This window comes from Oryzias melastigma, linkage group LG2, assembly GCF_002922805.2.
Source record: "Oryzias melastigma strain HK-1 linkage group LG2, ASM292280v2, whole genome shotgun sequence".
NCBI classification, from domain to species: domain Eukaryota; kingdom Metazoa; phylum Chordata; class Actinopteri; order Beloniformes; family Adrianichthyidae; genus Oryzias; species Oryzias melastigma.
Window position 1 is genome coordinate 20,688,114 of NC_050513.1, and position 9,690 is coordinate 20,697,803.

General features: G+C 39.4%; 1 protein-coding gene across 1 annotated transcript in view; it reads right to left on the bottom strand.

The window, feature by feature from the left end:
* Positions 1-9,319, bottom strand: part of LOC112140220 (zinc finger protein 771-like) — a 16,482-nt gene extending 7,163 nt beyond the window's left edge. The window contains exon 1 of the mRNA XM_024263130.2: positions 9,281-9,319. The gene's annotated coding sequence lies outside the window, so the exon portion shown is untranslated. The remainder of the gene's footprint in view (positions 1-9,280) is intronic.
* Between the last annotated feature and the right edge of the window lie 371 nt (positions 9,320-9,690).

Sequence of the window (9,690 nt, forward strand, 5' to 3'; positions counted from 1 at the left end):
TTTAAATTGTATTTTAGACATTAAGTCATGGATGGCAGAGAACTTTTTACAGCTCAACCAGGACAAAACAGAGGTTTTAGTGATCGGTCCTGAAGACAAGAGAGAGTTTGTTTTATCTAAACTAAAAAACTATAAAACTTCTCAATGTGTGAGAAACCTGAGCGTGATTTTCGACTCTGAGTTTAATTTTATTTCTCAAATTAAAAACATAACAAAAACAGGATTTCATCATCTTAAAAATATTGCCAGAGTCCGTCCATTCTTCTCTCTTGCCAGTACAGAGGTGCTAATGCATGCTTTTATTTCAAGTAGACTAGATTATTGTAATGCCCTGCTCTCTGGTCTTCCCAGAAAAAGGATATCAAACCTTCAGCTACTACAAAACTCAGCCACCTGCGTGCTGACGAGGACCAGGGGGCGGGAACACATTACACCGATTTTAAAATCGCTGCATTGGCTCCCTGTGAAATTCAGAATTGATTTTAAAATTCTTTTATTGGTTTATAAATGATTTACGGTATAGGGCCCTCTTATTTATCTAATATAATTTTAAGGTATGAGCCCTCGAGGACCCTGAGGTCCTCTGGAACAGGCCTTTTGGTTGTACCAAAAGTTAGAACTAAAACATACGGCGAGGCCTCATTCAGTTATTATGGACCTCGCCTGTGGAACAGCCTCCCAGAATGCATCAGGGCCGCAGAGACTGTTCACATTTTTAAAGGGAGGCTAAAGACCTACCTTTTTAACCTGGCTTTTAGTTGATTTGATATTTTCTTTTATCCTCTACTTTTACTTAATCAATATTTATTTATTTTTACTGAATTATGTCTGTCTATTTTTTGTGTATGTGTATATATATATTTATTTTTTTACTTGTCTTTCTATTTATTTATTTACTTTTATTTTATTTATGTATTCATTTGAATCTATTTTACTCCTTTTACATTTTTAACTCCAGTGTCTTCCTCTCAGGGAACCTCCACATCAGAGATTGACCTTTCTCAATGAACAGGGTCGCTGCAGTGGGATCTCCCGGGTCTGGCTCTTTGCTCGGATCTGGGGGGTCCTGTAGTAGCGTACTCTGTGAACTTGATTGGGGGGGTCACTGGTGTGGACAGGTCCCAAAAATATTGTTTCCTCACTTCAGTACAAGGCCAGATTTCTAGATTTATGCTTTATATCTTTTTAGTATTTATTGATTTATTTATTCTTTCGTGGTGTGGCAATATGTTGATGTGTGTTTGTGTTTGTGCGTGTGTGTGGAAGGGTGGGGCTTGTGGGCATTATCTTTTGTTTTTAAAACGTTATTATTTTTATGTAAAGCACTTTTTTTAAAGTGCTATACAAATAAAGTTTGATTTGATTTGATTACAGTTTTTCTCAAGTGCTAAAACACAAAACCCAACCCTCTAAACCAAGTGACCAGTTGTCTAAACATATTTACTAAATCTAACCGTCATTTTCCACTACCATAAACACATTTCACACGACAACACAACTCACAAAACACAATACTTTGTTCTCATAAATCTAAACATATTATTTTCTTGCTAAAACCCAAGTTGCAAAAGAACTCTGCTCATGTTCTCAAATGAAAGCTCTTGTGATGCAAAGTGCTTGCCACAGTCAGCAAGATTTGAACACAATGAACACACCTGACATCATCCATTACACACATCAACTCAAAACTGAAGATACCTTTTGGTAATGCTGTGACCACATTTATAAAGGGAAGTTCAGAGTGCAGAGTTGATTGAAGATTCTAAAAACGGAGGAAGGCAGAGTCAGGGAAGAAGAGTTCAAGTCCGAGGAGGAAGACGAGCCGGCCATGAAAGAAGAGGAGCAGGACAACGAGGAAGGAGAGAAGGTGCAGGAGGGAGAGGAGGAGGTCCAGGATGGAGAGCAAGACAACCTCGCACTACCATAACGGATGAGATGCGAGCAACAGTCATTGACCATGTCATTGGTCATGGCATGACAATGGCTGAAGCTGGGCTAATAGTCCGTCCAAACCTGAGTAGGTTCCCTGTGGCCAGCATTATCAGGACATTCAGACAACACAATAGGTATTGCACTCTTGCTTTCTTTGTCACAATACAATTTACAAGCATGTGAAGGTAGTCTACTGACCACAAATCTTTCCTTCTTTAGAGTTGAAAGAATGCCACATAGAGGTGGGAGGGCTGCCATATTTACAGCGGCACAAGGAACCTTGATTGCGGATATGGTCCCTGAGAACAACCTCATCACACTTCAGGAGATCAGAAGAAAGTCTTTGCTGATTATTTCAACTTTGAGAATATTGATGAGGTCAGCTTGACCACAACATGCAGAGTTCTCCGGCGCCAACGGATGTGGATGAAGAAGGTATATAGGGTTCCTTTTGAGAGGAACTCTGAGCAAACCAAAGATCTACGTTACGAGTATGTGCAAGTAAGTGTACGTCCATGTTTACTAGGGCTGGGAATCACCGGGTACCTCACGATACGATACGATACACGATTCATGGCTCACGATATCGATAATATCGCGATACTGCGATAATTGGTAAAAATCCTCTCTAATAACTACCATTATATAGAACATGTTTTTGGGGGGAAATATATCCCCATTTGTCTTTTTTACCTTAAACACAATCATACTAAACAACTTTTCTTATTTTGTGCAACAAATTATACACACTTTTGTGCAAAATTGTTGAAATCAGTAATACTATGTCTTTGACAAACATTGACAACAACTGAATTGGAATTATCTGTCAGATTCAATGTTAACAATAGTAAACATGATCAGCAGTGACACTACTTAGTGCAGAATTGTTGTAAACAGAACAAATATTAAATAAGTCAAGTAGTGACAGCTATCTACCTCCAAAAGAACGTCACACCAAAGGATGATGAATATAATGTTTTACAGCCTCTCTCAAAATTGACCTAATTTTTTGTGCACTTTTCTCTCACTTGAAAAGGGCTGAGCATCCAAAAATAAAGGCTGATTTACTCAGACTGTTACTTGAGATTATTTTTCCAATTTTTATCATTTTTCCATTTGGTCAGTCAGCAGTTAATAGGTAAAAACCTTAAAACACACATAATAATGGCAATAAATATAATTTTAAGTGCTTCAATTAATTAGCATTCTCCCTAATTTTACAGTGAATTCATGTACTTTAGTTTAATTACATTTAAATTTAACTTCATACATCAAATCCTGCTTTTTTATTTAAGAATTACTTTAAAATTAACATTAGCAACAAGTAATTACATTGTTTGAAAACGTCACATTATAAATTTATCAAAGTTACACCGTACAGCAGCAGGTTAAACATTGAAGTGCATGAAAGCGAAAATTCCGACGGTCCTTGAACAGACAACTGCGAAGCACGCGCTCAGTTCCCACAGCAAACAGGAAGTAAGTGATCGCTGACATTCTAGCGCTCAGACAAAGTCACTTCTTACCGGGTGGATCTCCTACAGATGGAAGATAAATCCTGACAGGTAGGCATGCTTCACACATGCGCTACAGAGTGTATCTCACCGGTGCTTCTCCCGAATGAGCGCGTGCATCGCTATTAAAAGTCCGACGCAGCGTGCGCCCATAGTTCCGGCGCGTGACTCAGACGCTCAGCGCTACAGCCTCTTTAAATGAAAATATAATATCGATACTTGGTGAGAACCCATCGAGAATCGATCGCAGGACTAAACATCGCGATATATCGCAATATCGATATTTTGGCACACCCCTAATGTTTACAAAACAGTTAGTGGACATATTGTGTTGCTCAGTGGGCTACATTACTTCTGGACCATACTGTGATACCTGATTGACTGCTGTTCATCACACCTGTGCACTTTCTGATACTACAGTTGGATGCGATGGCCAGACCTCATGAGTACCTCTTTCTAGATGAGGCTGGTTTCAACCTGTAGAAAGAAGGCAAAGAGGTCGTAACAGAGGTTCCTGGCCAACGGGGGGGTAATATTACTCTTTGTGCGGCCATGGGAACAGAGGCACTTGTCCACTGCCATGCTGTCCTCGGGTCCTACAACACTCAACATCTCCTCAACTTTCTGGAGGAGCTAAGAGAAATCCTCCTGCTCCAACAACACCAGCCTGGGCCTGCACATCACATTTATGTGATCATTCGGGATAATGTCAGTTTCCATAAATCAAACCAAATCCGACAGCATCTGTCTACCACCCTCCTCTCCTTTCCTGAACCCTATAGAGGAGTTCTTCTCATGGTGGAGATGGAAGGTTTATGACCGACAACCATATCCTAGAGAGAACCTCCTTAGGGCAATGGAGCTGGCTTGTGATGGCATCCCAGTGGAGATTCTGCATTGAGTCGTGTTACAGCAGTGTACATGCAGTATTTTATATAGGTTTATATTCTTACAAAACTCCCAAATCTAAATATCTAAACCTCTGCAGAGACCTACTGTAAGAAGATCTGTGACTGTAAAGTTTTGAAAAACATGCATTGGCAGTTATGAAGCAAAGAACCTTCTCACAATTGAGCTTTGTGTTTTCATTGTTTTGATGGAGTGTGTAATGATGAGTGTAGTGTTTACAGGTTTGAAAGCTTCGAGTTTCTCTTTGGTGTGAAAGATGAGTTTGAAATTGGAAGGTGTGTTTGTGTTTATGTAGCTTTAGAAAAGGCTGTTGTGTTTAGTCATTAGGGAACACGGAGGAAACATTTGTCCAATGTGTTTTAGCATTTGAGAAAACTGTAAAAGGGTTTTGGTCATTAAACCGGCACAACAGGATTGATATGTCACGTCTGGAAGTTACAAGCCTACCTGCTGCAGTGGAACACAGCTCCCCCACGCATGCATCTCATTGGTGCTTTGACACGCCTTTAAAACGAAAGTAACTCGTCACTACTAACAGAGTCTCACAACATTTGTACAGTGCAGGGAGAACCGGCAGATTTAAAGAAACAGCGCAGAACTTTGGCTGGGTTACATGTACGTTGGATGTTTCAACATTTTAAAAGATTTATACAAGAAATTGTAACAATATTTGTCGGCAGGTTGTAGGAACCTATGTTTTTATTTTTATACATAATCCTTATAGTACCTATGTGTAATGCAGGGCTCTGGACTAACTTTCTGTACTGGTTTTACTGGTGTGCCTAGCTTTTTTTCTTAGGTCCACCAGCACAAAAGTTTGGTGCACCGACCTTCTCGACCTCATTACATTTAACACGTTTACATGGTCACTTTCCTTTTATGTGCTGTCAACATCAGCGTTAAGACTTAAAAATGATGAGCTTACAAACTGGTAAACATGAATCTCATTATTTGAAACGCATGATGATAGAATACTACATGTATATAGTATATACAAATTAAAAAAGTGCAGTTTGAAAAAGCTTAACTTTTGGACAGAAAGTGAAATAGGTGGAGCCTAAATCTTCCCGCTCCACTCTGATCCCTTTATAGTAGACAAACAGATCCATGAACGTCTTTGTTTTCTTCATCTGAGCTGGAATCTGGATCAGAACTGGATAGAGACGATATCGGTCACCATCTAATGTTAGCGTGGGGGTGTGAGGGGCTGTAAGCTAGTGAGAGAGCGAGTAAACAAAGACTTCATGAGATATCAGTGTGGGGTTACTCCACATCAACGCCCACAACTCAGCGGTGAATTTCTAATGAAGTCTTGTCGCTCTGCAGGAACTATGTCCTATATTACTACATAGAGGCTCATGATGAGAGCGCTCCAGCACGAAGCAGCTTTTCTCTGCAGCAGGATCAGCTGATAAACGTGGATTACACAAACATTCATAACTACACAGAGCTGATCACCAGCGTGAGGCTCATTTACTCCACTTCAGAATCTGCAGGAGTTACAATCATCACGTTGACAGTAGATGAAAGACTGTATCCTGAACACTGCAGCTAAAGCTCCGGTGTTGAACGATTTAAACAGACTGTTTTCATTCACTCCACCGCCAGAATCCGGCCCACATGCACAGGATGCGTGCGCACTGACCCAAACTGAACGACTCTGAAACTTATATCTGTGCCAATACAGCCGCTGTGGAAACACCAGATGTTCATTCTAATGAAACAATAATAATTCTTATTGGAGGTTGTTACGCCTGCACACACAAACAGGAAGCAGAATTCTACAGTCACAAAGATTATGTTTGGTTTGTTTGGTCCTGACAGAAAGGCTGGGTGCACGGGTACGACCAAGAATTTTTTTAGACGCTAACATTTTAGCAACATGCTAACATTTCTGATTAACTTGCATCTACTGAAGATTTTTGGGCTAAATTGAAGTTTAGCTAACATTTTAGCAACATGCTAACATTTTGGACTACTTCGGCATCGACTAAAATTTTTTAGGCTTATTTTAAGTTAAGCTAGTATTTTAGCAAAATGGTAACGTTTTGGACTAATTTGACATCCACTGAGGGTTTTTTAGGCTAATATGAAGTTCAGCTAATATTTTAGCAACAAGCTAACATTTTTTGGCAAATTTGGCATCTACTAAGGTTTTTAGGCTGTTTTGGAGATAGGTGAATATTTTACTAACATTGTAACATTTTTGACTAATTTGGCATCTACTGAGGTTTTTGAGCTAATCTTGAGTTTAGCTAATATTTTAGCAACATACTAATGTTTTGAATGATTTGGCATGTAATGATTTTTTTTAGCCTTCTTTAGAGTTAGGCGAATATTTTAGCTACATGCTAATATTTGAACTAATGTAGCATTCACTAGGGGTGTAACGGACCACGGATGATCCGTGATCCGTACGGATCAGAAGCCACGGTTCGGGACACGGTTCGGACACGTGTGTACCGCGGACCACTCCGACCCCCACCCCCAGCCAGCGCGCACACCTCGGGCTCTCATAATTTAAATCAATTGTCCGTTCACATCAATGAAATTCTGTCAAATTCCTGTAAATCCTCTTTGTTTTGACCAGCGCTGAAGTAACAGCTTCACGGTTATTTCTTAAAGTCTGTTCCTGAATCTCCTGCTGCGTGTGGGCGGAGCTTTCAGGGTTTTTCCTGCATAGAGAATTTGGTGTCGGCCGCCACCAGCTCCTGGAAAAGGGGGGATGTGGCTGATTCTAGGAGCCCAGACTGAGAGAGGGTCCACGGAGACCCGAATGATGACAAAATGATACAACAGAAAAAATAATTTCAGTAAACCAATAACCAATATATAATCGCAAATATTTTGATTTTAATGTCAAGGTAACAATAATTATATATTTTGTTTTGGAAACATCGTCTGTGGACCCCCCTTCCTCTTAATTGAAAATGGTTCGGTCCGACTGGACTATTCTTCCACAGCTGTTTGTTACCGTCAGACCCACAGAGTTTAAGGGAGAGAAGACACGCTTTAAAATCAGGAGTTTAAACACCTGATTTAGAGGAGAACCTCCGTGAAAAAAGAAAAAAGGAGACAGTCTGTCTATTGCCGCGCGGAAAGGAGAGAGTGCTCGTAAACGGACAAGGGGGCGGGGCCATGAATTTGAGGGTTTCTTCTGAAGCTTTTGTATGGAGCTTCAAACTAGAATAATTTGTTGTTTTATTGTGTATCAAAATTAGGCTTGTTAGTTACATTTCTGTTTTATAATGAGGTGATCTATAGTAAAATATGTAAATTGAAAGAATGTTCAATAAAGTTACATAATAATAATAATAAAATAAACTTGTTAAGGTATACAAATCTGAAGTCCCCACGAGACACCACCACCTTATTTTAAGCCAGGAAAAACCCTGCAGCTTCCGTCACAAACTTTACTGAACTTGACGCGGATGGATAGATATCAGGTTTATTTAATGTTAAGACCTGAATAAACGCATGGGTACACGTTTCAATTTTTGGATTCAAAGAATCTCCCAGTTAAGAGCAGCAGCTGTCTATTTTTAAGCATTGTTTTCTCTCAGTTTTTGTAGATTTGGTCACAAGACATGCAAATGTAGTCAGAAACTACATGTTTTAGCATTTTGTTTGTGTTAAAACTCTAAAGATATTCTGTTTTAATAAATAGGTGTCAATGAGCAAACGTTTTAATGTTGCATATATAAATATTGTGTGTGGGAAGTACTTTATATTGATACTGAATACATGATTTGAAGCATTTCCAAAAATTAGCTTTCATATCGTTGTTGTCGTATTTTTTATTTTTTTTAACATTCAACTGATCCGAAAAATGATCCGAACCGTGACCCTAAAACCGTGACACGATCCGAACCGTGAGTTTTGTGATCCGTTACACCCCTAGCATTCACTAAGGTTTTTTAGAATAATTTTGAGCTTAATCAATATTTTTGCATCGTGCTAACAGTTTTTTTTGTTGACTTGACTTTTAATAAGGTTTTATATATTGAAATACTTGTTTAATTTAAGCATTATTAAAGTAGCTTTAGAATTTATAGTGAATCCCTTCAGCGATAACAGCAAAATACTTCAGCAGCTTCAGCTTTAGCACTTTCAGCGACCACTTTCAGCAAAAGCATTCACACTAGCATTATTGTAGCTAATGCAACTTATGTCCTTAGAAATTACTTTTATGCAATGTCATTTTCTTGAAAAAATAAATGTCTTTTACTGTATGTGTCAATAATTCAGACATTACTGACACCCCTCTCCTCATTGGGGTAGATGGAGCTTTTTAGCTAAAGAGAAGAGACAACAGAACACTTTCTAGTCCATGTGAAAATGCCAAAAGCAGAGAGCAAAGACTGATTAGAAATCAGCCATTTAAAACAGTTGTTTTTATCTCATGTCTTCATTATGACATTCTTTGTCTTTTCATATAAGATAAAATCATCTTTTTCAAAGATAGCACATATAGTTTCTCTTTGCATAATAATATAATATTTCTGACTACAGAGTGGTTCCCTGTTGATGCTGATCTGGATGAAGTAATTAAATAATCCTGATGTTGTCTACTCATAAAGTGATTCTGAATGAACCACCTACCTTATAAAAAAGGGGGAAAAAAAGAATAGTATTAATGGCTATTTTGACATGTGTTGGTAAATAGGGCTGGGAATCTCAGGGTAACTCACGATACCATCCGATTCACGATACATGGCTCACGATACCGATAGTATGTTGATATGGAAAACATTGCAGTAATAATACTATTGCAATGCTAATCTATGATATAGCTAGGTTATGTTAAACGTTTATGGATTTTCCAGGTACTTCCTGCCTGGAATCCCGAGGAGGAGGAGCCTCTCAGTCCAGAACTCACATACAGTCAACCTCGAACCTGGAGCCGAAGAAGTGAACATACCTACGTGGTGGAGCTGAAGCTGTGGTTTCCAGCAGATATCCAGCAGTCTGCGCTGACGACAGAGCTCCTCCTCGTACTGGACGATGGTTCCTTCACAGAGTCTGAAGATTTCTTCAGCAGCAGCAGCGAGTCGCTCGCTGATCAACTCTCTCAGAGACTGAAGGGAAGACATGGTTCCTGCAGCTGCAACAAAGTCTTCTGGACCTTTGACGCTTTTTCACTCATTTACGGACAAATGCTGAGAGTTCGGATCGTCCTTTCTGTCCAAAAACCTCACGAACGTCCGAACAAAACACCGCCGTCCTCTGAACGCAAGCTAACGCTGCTAGCGCTACTGGCTAGCACGTCCTTCTGTTTACTTCCGGGTCACACCGAAAACTTTATTTTAAAAAGGCTTTAACATTTCGACAATCA